We start from the raw sequence: 12416 nt of genomic DNA, 5'->3' as shown, positions 1-12416 counted from the left end.
CAGTGTCTGACCTTGGCATGCACTTTATGAGTTACTTTTGGAAGACACTATGACACACGATGAATACTAGGCTCCTATTTTCTTCCGCCTACCACCCTTAGACCGATAGCTAGACTGAGGTGGTTAATAGGAGCCTAGGGAGTTTAATTACTTCGATGTTTAGTGGGGGAGCATACCAGGATATGGGATACCGTACTACCCATAGCTGAGTTTGTATACAATAGTTCTGTTAATAGGTCCACAGGTCTAAGTCCTTTTGAAGTCGTTACTGGTTATAAGCCTATGAAGCCTATTGATCTTATCCCCATGTCATTGTCCCATAGGCCATCAGAGTCTGCAGAGTCTTTTGTGCATCACATACATTCATTGCATTAAAAAATCAGGTGAAAGATCACTATTAGTAATGAACATTATAAATTTTCTGTAGACCAATATAGACGTTTCAAAGAGTTCAATATTAGGGACTCTGTGATGGTCCGCATCAGGCCCGAGTGGGACTCTCCAGGGGCCGTTCGTAAGTTACACACGCGTAATGTTGGGCCCTTTAAAATTATAAAGCAAAACGGTCTTAATGCGTATGAGGTAGATCTTTCACATTCCATGAAAATTAGTTCCATATTCAATGTGGAGGATCTAGTTGCTTTTCAGGGACCTGCTGATACTTTGTCTGGCCCTTCGCCCACCCACCTGATTCTCCAAATTTACCCCTTGATCCATGGCCTCTTCATGACCTTTCACCCCAGCCTCTGCCTCCCATACCTAGCCTTCACACACCCAGAGAGGAAATAGAGGATATCCTGGACCATGAGATAGTTTTTATGTCAGATGACGGGTTTTAGAAGTACCTAGTTAAATGGAAGTCACGTCCAGCTTAAGACAGCACGTGACTCACTGAGGAGGAGCTTTAGAGACTTGATCCTGACATCCTAGAGTAGTTCAGGAGTTTTATTTCACAAGTGGTGAAATCTTCGCAGTCGGGGAGAATTGATAAGGATATCGTGCGCATGCCACCTACACACGCATGCACGCCATCCCCCTATGCACGTACATATACAGAAGGGGGGCCTCACCATCGATATGGTTCCATGATGACGTCTAGGGAGGGCCTTCTAACTAGAAGACGAAGTTTTGGTTCAGAAGGGTGGGCTCGATAGTCAAGATAAGCCCATCATGGAACCTCATGATCATGGCCCACTCATTAGATTGATGCCATATTTTAGATTTTACTTAATGTTATTATTTAGAACATTATGAACGCTTTGGATTTCTTTGTTTGGTTTTTATTTTAGTTTACTTCACCGTTAAGTAATAGGTTATGCACATGGTGTGAGTTTTGGGGTATAGGATTTTCTCTATAAATAGGCACCCCTTGTAGTTCTTTTCATTTATTCAAGTTTAATAAAAATTCCTACTTTATTTTTCTGCTCTCTTTGTGAGTCGTGGAAGAATTCAAAAGTCAGTGCGAAGCCCTCTTTCTTCGAAGGGCAAACTACCGTGGTGCGAAGCCACATCTATCGCCATCCACCCCTACCCTCTTCCATCTATATCTCTCATCTTCTATCATCATTATTACTTAGAATTTTTCAGATTTTGCAACTATTCATCCCCCTACAGCCAGATTCTAAAATCTGGACCTGTAGGAGGGCTGAAACTTCGGCGGAGTATTACGCCTCAACCTTACGTCGGATCATCGTTAAACTTGGAGGGATTGAAGGTCTCCCTTGGCCGACTAAGGCTTAGGTGTCACTTTGGGGAGGCGGGCTTCCATCACACGTGCGGCCAGCCCACCTGTGCATGTGCGTCAGCCCCGAGCCACCATCTGCAAGCAGAAGCTTTTTTTGGGTCAGGTTTTCCTCTTTTCATTCTTATTTCCTAAATTCTAGCATTAGTTTGCATTTGCCCTAATTTATTTGCCTCCTTTTTTTACCTTAGGGTTCCTCGAATTGAAATTGGGGAATCCCTTGGATTAGAGACTGATTTTTATGCATGTGTGGTTGATTTCTATTTTCCTTTGACATCGTTTGGTTTATAATTTTTATTGGTCCAATTCTAGCCTGCGTCAGCCTGGACCCGCATAGATTCCCTTTTTTAATTGAATGATTTTGATTGTCATGTGGGATGTGGAATTTGTGTAACTGTTTCTGAATTGGTATGATTTAAGCCTAAATTCTTGCATCTCATACTTAAATTTCATGTCTTGCATCAAGGTCCCTGATTCAAGGAAAGAGAACATCTCTTATGCGGCAGCAGCTACCAAAGGTAATCGTTGGAGAGGCAATATCAACGACTGTTTGGATTGTTTCACATCAATGGTAGATGTAAGGGCCGTACACCAGAAATTACATGAGCTTCAGCTGGGACTGGTATGTAGGGTGGGCCTGCCCTCAATTTTCATATTGAAATTGATTGATGCTATAAGGGCCTCTTCATATACAGCAGCCGCAATCGACATTTCCAGGTTATCTTTATGCACCTTTTTACTGCTGTTCAAACTCAAACATGAGTACATTCAGTTCCAATCAGACGAAATCCTCCACTCCAAATGGGTATAGCTTCGATACACCCATGGGATAGATTTATGAAATCAGTAGAAGACGGGTGCTGGATAAGATTATTTAGGATTCCCGCTCACGCCTGGCTGGAGGCAGTGATCATTGAAATGGGAAACTATTATGGAAAGGTTCTTCAAGTGGATGCAAATGCCAGGCTCGGGACTTTCAGGGTTTTCACCTGGATTAAGGTGAAGCTTCGGCCAGGGGTCAGACCTTAGTTGCGTTTTGGGCCTCAAGGTGCTTGAAGAGGAATTTTCGATGTATGCGATGCTAAAACACCAAGAATTTATGGGGGGACAATCTTTAAACCCGTCTGCGACCTTGAGAACGGTTACAACTAAAAAATGGGTGAAAAAATCCTTTTGCGAACCCCCTCAGCAGCATCCAACCATCACCTCAAAGGTAGTGGAGCTTAGATCAGTGGAAGTGTCAAGGCCAGACACTCAGATAGTTCCTTATCAGGTTGAGAGTGAAGAACCAATGGCCACCTAGGAATGCCTTCCTCTTGTTCGGCACTTTGCCTCAATAGTGACCACGACCCAAAAGGATATGTGTTATGTTCAGAACCTACATATATCCCAGCCAGACCAAATAGAGGATAATGGCCAAACCAATCCAACCACTGACCTAAGGCCACTAAACACAACAGACCAATCATCGTTACCTCTCCTTCCTATCTCCGCTATTCAGGCGAGTACCTCAGCGATCAGGAGGGATGAAAACAAGCTGTTGGAGAGAAATTCTTGCGAAGAGCCTCAGGTCCATATGCCGTTGCAAATTGAAGGGGACCTGTTGTGAAAGATACAATGCAAAACAGTGGTTTATCGTCACTCCAAATCAGCTGGAAGCTCCCCTTTTATCAACTCTGAGAAGGGGCGTAGGACTAATGGAATAGAGAGAATATGTCCTTGCAATTACACAGAGGTTGCTACCCTGGAAATCCATCGCCAGGAGACCTGGTTGGGTGTGTCTACAACAGTAATAGAAGGTTATAAATTATATGTGAAGCCAGTACCAGAACACAGAATACATATCCAATGGAGCAGGTTCAGAAATTCTGCGAACAAACGTCTTCTTTTCAGACTCCAAACCAACAACTCTGCAGAGCTGCCTTGGAAATAGACTTGTCAACCTACTTTTCTCCTCCATAAAGGATGCAGAGGTAGGAAGCAAAGTCAGCGTAGGCAGCATGTGCGGACTGTACAGCGAGGACTCTGGAAATGTCGTCTCACTTAGCAGCTCCTCAATAGAATTTTGGAGTTGGGGAATGTAATGAGTCTATGAACCAGCAGAAACTCAATCTGGATACAGGCCAAGACAGTTCAACAATAGTTTTGGGGTTCAAGATCCCCTCTCTTAAGGCAAATTCGAAGTCCTGTTTGGTGAAATGAGCAAAGGTGCTGTACTCTAGAGGTGACTGGGAATCAAGGCTACAAAGATTAAAGAGACGAGCGGTTAATTCAGGTTGCATTACTAATGGATAGGGTGCCTGCTTGGAATGTTCGCGGCATTGGTAATCGCCGCTCAGTGTTATCTACCAAGAGGATCATCCAGAAATTCAATCCTATGATTATGGTGCTTCTTGAACCTATGCTCTCTGATGATAAGAGAGTGGGGGTTGTTTTATCACTGGGTTTCCATCTGTCTTTGTCCAACACTGACTCTGAGGGGAAGATTTGGGTTTTTTTCAAATCCCAAATCTTGCCATCTCTTCTTTTGTCTTCTAACTAATCATTATCTATAATTTTCTCCTTGCAAAATTTACCTGTTCCTATCTCCATGACTTTTGTCTATGCGAACTATGACAGACTTCATAGAAGAGCCCTCTGGTCTGATTTGGTTGTTCTCTCCTTAGCAATTCACAGTCCCTGGGCGGTTTGTGGAGATTTCAACGCTATAATTGCAGCTAATGAAAGACATAGCAGGAGGTTGGGAGATAGTACGAGCTCCATTGATTTCGCGGCAGCCATAGACAGTGTAGGTTTGCAGGATGTAGGTTTCTCTGGTAATCAGTTCACTTAGAGTAACAATCAAGGCGGATCGGCCCGGGTATGGGCCAGGTTAGATAGAGTTCTTTTCAATGCGGCTTGGTCAAACACTTTCCCATCTTTCCATGTCACTCATCGTCCTCGAATTAACTCGGACCATACTCTACTTTTGTTACAAACTCCTCGGCTATCAGCCCAAACTGTGAAGCTGTTTAAATTTTTGAATATGTGGACTCAGCATGAATCCTTCAATCAACTGGTATTGTCTGCTTGGGAGTCTACTAGTTCCACCCATCCAATCTACAATGTTTTGGCCAAGATGAAATATGTCAAACAGGCCCTCAAAGTGTGGAATCGGGAGGTCTTTGGGAATCCTTTTACTCAGCTGCCACTAGTGAAAATTGAAGTGGAGAATTGCGAACATCTCATGCAAGGTTCCCTGAATGCGTCGAGCAGGGACAGTAGCCTGCAGGATAGATTTAATGCAGCTTCCACAAACCTTGCTCGTCTTCAACAACTAGAGGAATCCTTCTGGAAACAAAAATCGAGGGTTACTTGGCTTGAAGCTGGTGACAAAAATTCAAAGTTCTTCCATACTACGACAAAAGAGAAATAAAGAATATGGATCATATATAAGATTACTCTGGATTTTGGGCAAAAGCTAGAAAATAATGTTGACATCAAAAGCACAGCGGTGGAACATTTTCAAGGCCTGTTTCAAGCAGAACCTTGTGTCCTGCATGATGACCTTCTCGTTGTTATCCCGTCTTCGGTTACTTCGGAGCACAATGAGATGTTAATGACCCCGCCGACTACGCTGAAAATTCAGCAAGCTGTTCTCGCTACTCCAGCTAATTCTATAGCTGGAGCTGATGGTTTTTCTACTATTTTCTTCTTAGCCTACTAGAGTATTGTTGGTCAAGACCTGCTAAATGCGGTCAATTTTCTATTTCAAGGTGGCCCTCTTCTGAGAGCAGTATCTGCGTCCCTGATATGTTTGATCCTGAAATCGACAGTGCCCAAAAAGTTCACTGACTTTAGGCCAATAAGCCTATGTAATTGTTTATACACGATTTTCTCTAAAGTTATTGTAGTTAGGTTGAATTAGATTCTACCTCTTCTCATCTCTGCTGAATAAGGGGCGTTTGTTAAAGGTAGATCGATAGCGGATAACATTGTGCTTGCCCAGGAGCTGTTTAGAGACCTTAACAGAAAAGTGCAGGGAGACAATATTGTGGTCAAGCTGGATATGAAAAAATCCTACGACAGGCTAGATTGGAATTTCCTTAAGCAAGTTCTTTGTAGATTCGGCTTCAGTTCTCAGTGGATCGATCTGGTGGAGAAATATTGGCCGAATTCCTGGTTCTCGGTTCTTATTAATGGGGAAGTTTTAGGTTTTTTCAAGTCCTCCAGAGGGCTGCGGCAAGGGGACCCGATATCGCTCAGCCTATTTATCATTGCGACGGACATTCTTAGTAGTGGCCTGAAAGCTATTAGCACCCAGGGTCGTTGTCAGCCTTTTAAGCTTAGGACCGGTTGCCCAATTGTCTCCCACTTACTATATGCGGATGACACCATATTATTCTTAAACGGTGGAATCGCATCCCTCAGGGTTTTGAAGAAGTTTCTAGAAGATTATCAGATTGGTTCTGGGTAAAAAATTAACCTGCTCAAGAGCATGTTTATCCACTCATCTAAGTTGGCCGAACCAAGGGTGAGGGCCATCAAGTCTATTCTTTGGATTGCAAGCTCGTCTGGGGTATTCATGTACCTGGGGGTTCCTTTGGCGAAGGGCAGGCTGAAGGCAGCTCTTTTTAGGCCACTTATTGATAGGGTGGAAGGTCGGATTAGAGGGTGGCAATCCAGGTGCCTCTCCTAAGCTGGGAGGGCAGTTTTGGTTCGTCATGTGATGAGCAGCATTCCAATACATTCTTTGGCAGCCACTCATATCCCAGCCAAAGTTTTGAAGGGACATGAGAAGAACTTTGCGGCATTTTTCTAGGGTTGGAATGAAGGGAAATTAAAGTGCCACTGGAGAAATTGGAAGTCCATTGCGGTTCCGAAGGAAGAAGGGGGACTTGGGATCAGAAGGCTTAAAGATAATGTGTCGGCATTTTGGTTAAAGATGGCCTAGGACATCAGAATTTCTCAAAAGAAGAGCCTTTGGAGCTCATTTATTATCGCTAAATACAATTGTGACCTTTCTCCCTCGGGCCTTTTAAGTTCCGCGACCTTCGGGTCCCCTTTATGGAAGAGAATTCATGCTTTCATCCCGGTAGCGGAGTCTTACGTTCAGTGGTACCTGGGAGATGGTAGATGCAGATTTTGGCTAGACGATTGGTCTGGGCTAGGTCCACTCCATCAGTTAGCTTCAGCCCCAGTGCCTCCCAACCTTCTTCAGCTTTATACATTTCAGTTGCTGGGCAACAATGACCCTTTACCTCTGTCGGAGGTATTTAATTTTTTGCCTCAACAGGTCATAAATTTTATTTTTCAGCAGGGTTTCTGACTATCGAAAGTGACTAACTCCCCAATCTGGCTGTTCACGTCGTCTGGAGCTTTCTCTATTGCTACGGCATGGGAGAAGTGTAGATTGTCATTGCCTTCAAGAAGCTGGGTGCGGGGGGTGTGGCATGACAAGATCCCGCCGAGGATCTCACTGTTCACCTAGAGGGTATTAAGGAATGCGATTGCATTTAATGAGGCTGTCCAAGGCCATGGCATTAGTATGGCATCTAACTGCATCTGTTGTGTAAGCAATCCTCAATAGGGTCATGCGACAGAGTCCATTTCTCATTTATTCCTCTCTAGTTGGATTGCAGTGGCTACTTAGGCGTATTTCGGCCGAATGTTTGGAGTCCACATTTTGGAATCGCTGTCGGTGGAGTCTAGGATCGCGCTGTGGTGGTCTGTCATTGCGTCAGGTTCGTCGAGATCTATGGCTCATATGGTCGCCCCATGTATAATCTTATGGTGCATTTAGAAATGCAGGAATGCTGCTATCTTCGACAGCGACCCCCCCCGGTTGATTGCCTTGGTGATTGCTAGAGTCAAATGGTAGCTTAACCAGAGTGCGGTCGCTCACCAATATCACCACCTCGGCTGACCAAAGCGCGGTCGCTCACCGGAGGAAATTACTGTCTCTTGCTCTCGTTGGTGTAGCGTCAGATCCTTCCATTTCGGTCTTGAAACCAATAGCAGCAATTAGAAACTCTCATTTCAAGTCCTCTGCTGTTGATGTTATCCGTTTCTCGCCAATCAAGTTCTTAATCACTCTGAAAAGCAAACCAAAATTTGAAGAGTTCTTGTAAGATAGTGAGCTTCATGGTCGGATGGGAATTATTTCGGTATACCCATTTGAAGAGTTCTTGTTGGTGTAGCGTCAGATCCTTCCATTTTGGTCTTGAAACCAATAACAGCAATTAGAAACTCTCATTTCAAGTCCTCTGTTGTTGATGTTATCCGTTTCTCGCCAATCAAGTTCTTAATCACTCTTGATGTTATCCGTTTCTCACCAATCAAGTTCTTAATCACTCTGAAAAGCAAACCAGAATTTGAAGAGTTCTTGCAAGATAGTGAGCTTTATGGTCGGATGGGAATTATTTCGGTATACCCATGGAATCCGGGGGAAGTGGTAAATAATGAGGGAATCTGGATCAGGTTTTATGGCATTCCGGTGCATTCTTGGATGGAAGCGGTGATTTTGGACCTAGGTAGCTATTTTGGGAAGGTTATTAGGATTGATGAAATCAATAAATACGGCCTGTTTCAGGTTCATGCTCGCATTAAGGTTATTCTACACCCGGGCATTAATTTCAATCAGGTACTAACTCTTCAAGTGGCTAGTAGCAACTATCCGATAGTAGCTGAAATGGAATCTCAGCTGTCATGGGAACAAGCGATACCCACTGAGCCAAAGAGTCCATTCGATGATAATGTAGGGAACAAGGATTTGGTCCTTAGCACCTGTTATAAGGAGAATGTAAATGCTCAGATTAGCTCCTGTTAGGCCGAAGATGAGTTTGGGCAGTTTATGGTGAACTCTCAGGCCCCATTGCTGTGCCTCCCTGAGATTCCTTATATAGACTTGCCTGGGATGGAGACCTGCCCATCAGCTGTTTGTAATGCTGTCACAAGGGAGCCGTTAGCGAAAGTCCCTCATCTTCCCATCTTAGACAACATTACTGCACCAATGGAGCAAGTTTAGCATGTCCTAAACGATATGATGTTGATCCCATCGGACCGGTTTCAGCACCCAATTCAGGTCGGTTCGGACCAGTAATTACAGGAAGATTTAGACCAGCAATTTCACAGTAGAGTCCCCCAGAACAGAGTTGAAAGTAGCGCTCGAAAGCCTGGAGACAACCACAACAGGAACATCAATGCTATTGTTGTGAACAGAGTCTTTCAGAGATTGGCCACGGACTTGTCCCCAGTAGCGAAATCTCTCTCTTAGATAAGCTAGAGACGTCATTGAGACGGTTTCACTCTAGGTCGGTTGGTTGCTCCTCGCTAATTCACGAGCAGGACAAGAGTGAGAAAGGTGGGACTGATGAGCTAGAATTGCTAATCCATCGTCAACCTCAGTCCTACTAATTGCTCGGATGATGATGAACCAGAATTACCAGATATAGCTGAGAGGTCCCCTTGGATAAGTGACCAGGTGGAGCGGGCCAGAGCCTCTTCCCCCACTCTAGTGGGGAGGGTTGATTTTGAAGTCGACCTATCTACTTTTTTCTCAGTGGCTGTAGCTGAGTTGGAGCAAAATTCCAGGGTGGTCCCTCAGCAGACAGGGCGGGGTGACTGTGAGTAGAGATCAGGTGAGCTGCAGGATAACCCCTACGAGATAAGAGAGGTGGAGCTACCTCAGCCTCTGGAACATGCACTTGATAGAGTCGAACAAAACCAGCTGTATTAGGTTACTAGTTATGCAGATCAACAGGGTAAGACCGGAAAGGTTTCCACAGGTACTGTACTGACCTACAAAAGAACTAGGAGAAACAGAACTCTCTACTCTAGGGTGGATTGGGGTTCAAGATTACGCCGACTAAGGAGACGGGCTGTGAACAGCGGTTGTGTTACGGATGGATAAAATCATAGTTTGGAATGCTCGAGCCATTGGTAATCAGTGTACCATAAGATCCGCTAAGCGATTGATCAAGGTTCACAGTCCTTGGGTGGTTGTCATTCTAGAACCGATGCTCAACAAGGAGAAGAGGGTGGGAGTGGGTTTATCCCTGGGCTTCCACTCATCTTTCTTGAATGGGAGCGAAGGGGGTAAAATATGGATGTTCTCTAGGAACACCATTACTTGCTCTATTCTCAGCAAGTCTAATCAATCCTTATCTCTCGTTGTTGCTATTCAGAATATTGTAGTCCCTATTTCTCTAACTTTTGTGTATGCTAGCTGCGCTCGGACGCTCAGGAGGAAGTTATGGGAGGAGTTGGCGACTCTCTCCACCTCGGTGGTGGGGAGTTGGGCTGTGTGCAGAGATTTTAATGTGGTGGTTGGGGCATCAGAAAGAAGGAGCCGTAGACAGCTATATGTTGCTCGGGCTTCTGAATTCTCAAACGCGATCAACAATGCTGGCCTCATTGATGCGGGGTTCGCAGGAAATCAGTTTACGTGGACCAACAACCAAGCCGGCTCTGCTAGGGTGTGTGCGAGACTGGACAGAGTGCTGATCAATGCACTGTGGTCCTCTTCATTTCCCGCGTTCAAGGTCATCATCTCCCTAGAGTAAACTCGGACCACGCCCCGCTTCTGCTTGAGTTCCCGTCTGCAATGGCAAGCGGTCCCAAGCCATTCAGATTCTAACGGATGTGGACTCATCATGACTCCTTTCCTTAGGTAGTCAGCATAGCGTGGAATAATGCATCCTCCCCCCACCCGCTCTAAATGTGCTAGTGAAGCTCAAAGCAGTCAAGCAAACTCTTAAGGAGTGGAACAAGAATGTGTTTGGTAATATCTTCAATTAGATCCGCCAGGCCAAGCGTCGTCTAGTAGAGCTTGAGGCTAGATGCCAGGACATGGCTGGGGACTTTGAGATGGCCACGGCTTTGCAGAATGAGTTCAACTTGGCGTCTGATCACCTCACTCGCCTTGAGCAGATGCAGGAGATGTTTTGGAAGCAAAAGTCAAGGGTAAATTGGCTGACAGATAGAGACAGAAATACCCAATTTTTTCATGCTTTAGCCATAGAAAAGCAACGCAGAGCATTCATTCATTCGATTAGACTGGATTCGGGGTAGGAGATAAACGAGCCGTCTACGTTGAAGTAAGCCGCGGTGGAGTTCTTCATGCATCAGTTTACAGCCACCCTGGTAGCTCCTGAATTTGACATTTTGGAAACCATTCCTCGCCTTGTAACTCAGGAACACAACCTCTCGCTGATGGCCCCACTGACTCTGCTGGAGGTCCATCAGGCTGTACTTACCATGCCAGTTGATGGGACTGCTGGCCTAGATGGATTTTCAGCTGATTTCTATACTTCTTGCTAGAATGTGGTGGCCCAGGATATTCATAAAGCTGTATGCTTCTTCTTCCAAGGGGAAATCTGTCAATAGCTGTGACTACATCTTTGATTTGTCTGATTCCTAAGTCTCAATCGCCAAAGAGGTTTGCCGACTTCCAACCGATCAGTCTTTGTAATTGCTTTTATAAGATTTTTACAAAAATCATTGCTTTTAGGCTGAATCAAATCCTCCCATCGCTGGTTTCCAAGGACCAAGAGGCTTTTGTTCCAAGTTGTTTCATATCCGAGAACATTGCTCTCAGTCAGGAGCTTTTTAGAGACCTCTCTAGAAAAGTTCATGGGGGAAATGTCGTGGTCAAGCTGGATATGGAAAAGGCCTATGACAAGGTGAATTGGGGCTTTTTGAAGAAGGTTCTCCTCCGGTTTGGGTTCAGCAGAGATTGGGTGGTCATGATTGAAAAATGTTGGGCTAACAATTGGTTCTCTGTCCTGATTAATGGAGAGTCCAAGGGTTTCTTTAAATCCTCTAGAGGACTTCGGCAGGGAGACCCACTCTCCCCAGCCCTTTTTATTTTATCAGCAGAAGCAGTGGCCTCTATCGATTGCTGGAACAGGGCAGGTGCACGCCTTTCAAAAGTCGCAGGGGATGTCCTTCTATCTCCCACCTGTTGTATGTCGATGATACCCTCCTTTTCCTAAATGGGGGTCTCGTGACCCTTCATGCGACGAAAGATTTTTTGGATGCCTACCAGCCGGAATCAGGCAAATGTATCAACCTCTATAAGAGTTCTTTTGTCTGTTCAGGTAAAATGCAAGCGTCTAGGATTAGAGCGAATGAAAGAACCATCGGAATTTCCAAGGCTTCATCCACCCCATTTACGTACCTTGGGGTCCCTATCTCAGCGAGCAGAGTGAAATCTGGCGACTTCCGTTCCCTCTTGGAGAGAATTGAAGGTAGAATTAGTGGGTGGAAAGCTAGGATCCTTTCGCAGGCGGGGCGAGCGGCTCTTATAAAACATGTACTGACCAGTATACCGGTGCACTATCTAGCCGCTACCCATGTCCCAATGCAGGTTCTGAAAGCCTTGGAAGTAAGTTTCGCCAATTTCTTTTGGGGCTGGTCACAGGGTAAGAGAAATATGCACTGGATCAGCTGGAAGCGAATTGCAGTCCCAATTGGTGAGGGTGGGCTGGGCTTCAGGCGATTGGAAGAAGTCATGAAGGCCTATAGAATGAAGATGGTGTGGGGTATCCTTTTCTCCAATCAGGACTCTTTGTGCAGCTCTTTCATAGCTACTAAGTATCGGTTAATCTTGGAGGTGAATGGGGCCCCTGCCCATTGTACCTTCGCATCCCCGATATGGAAGCACATTCAAGCCCAGTTTCAGCAATTGTTACCC

Source organism: Magnolia sinica, chromosome 9, assembly GCF_029962835.1.
Source record: "Magnolia sinica isolate HGM2019 chromosome 9, MsV1, whole genome shotgun sequence".
Classification (NCBI taxonomy): Eukaryota; Viridiplantae; Streptophyta; class Magnoliopsida; order Magnoliales; family Magnoliaceae; genus Magnolia; species Magnolia sinica.
This window is presented reverse-complemented; position numbering follows the sequence as displayed.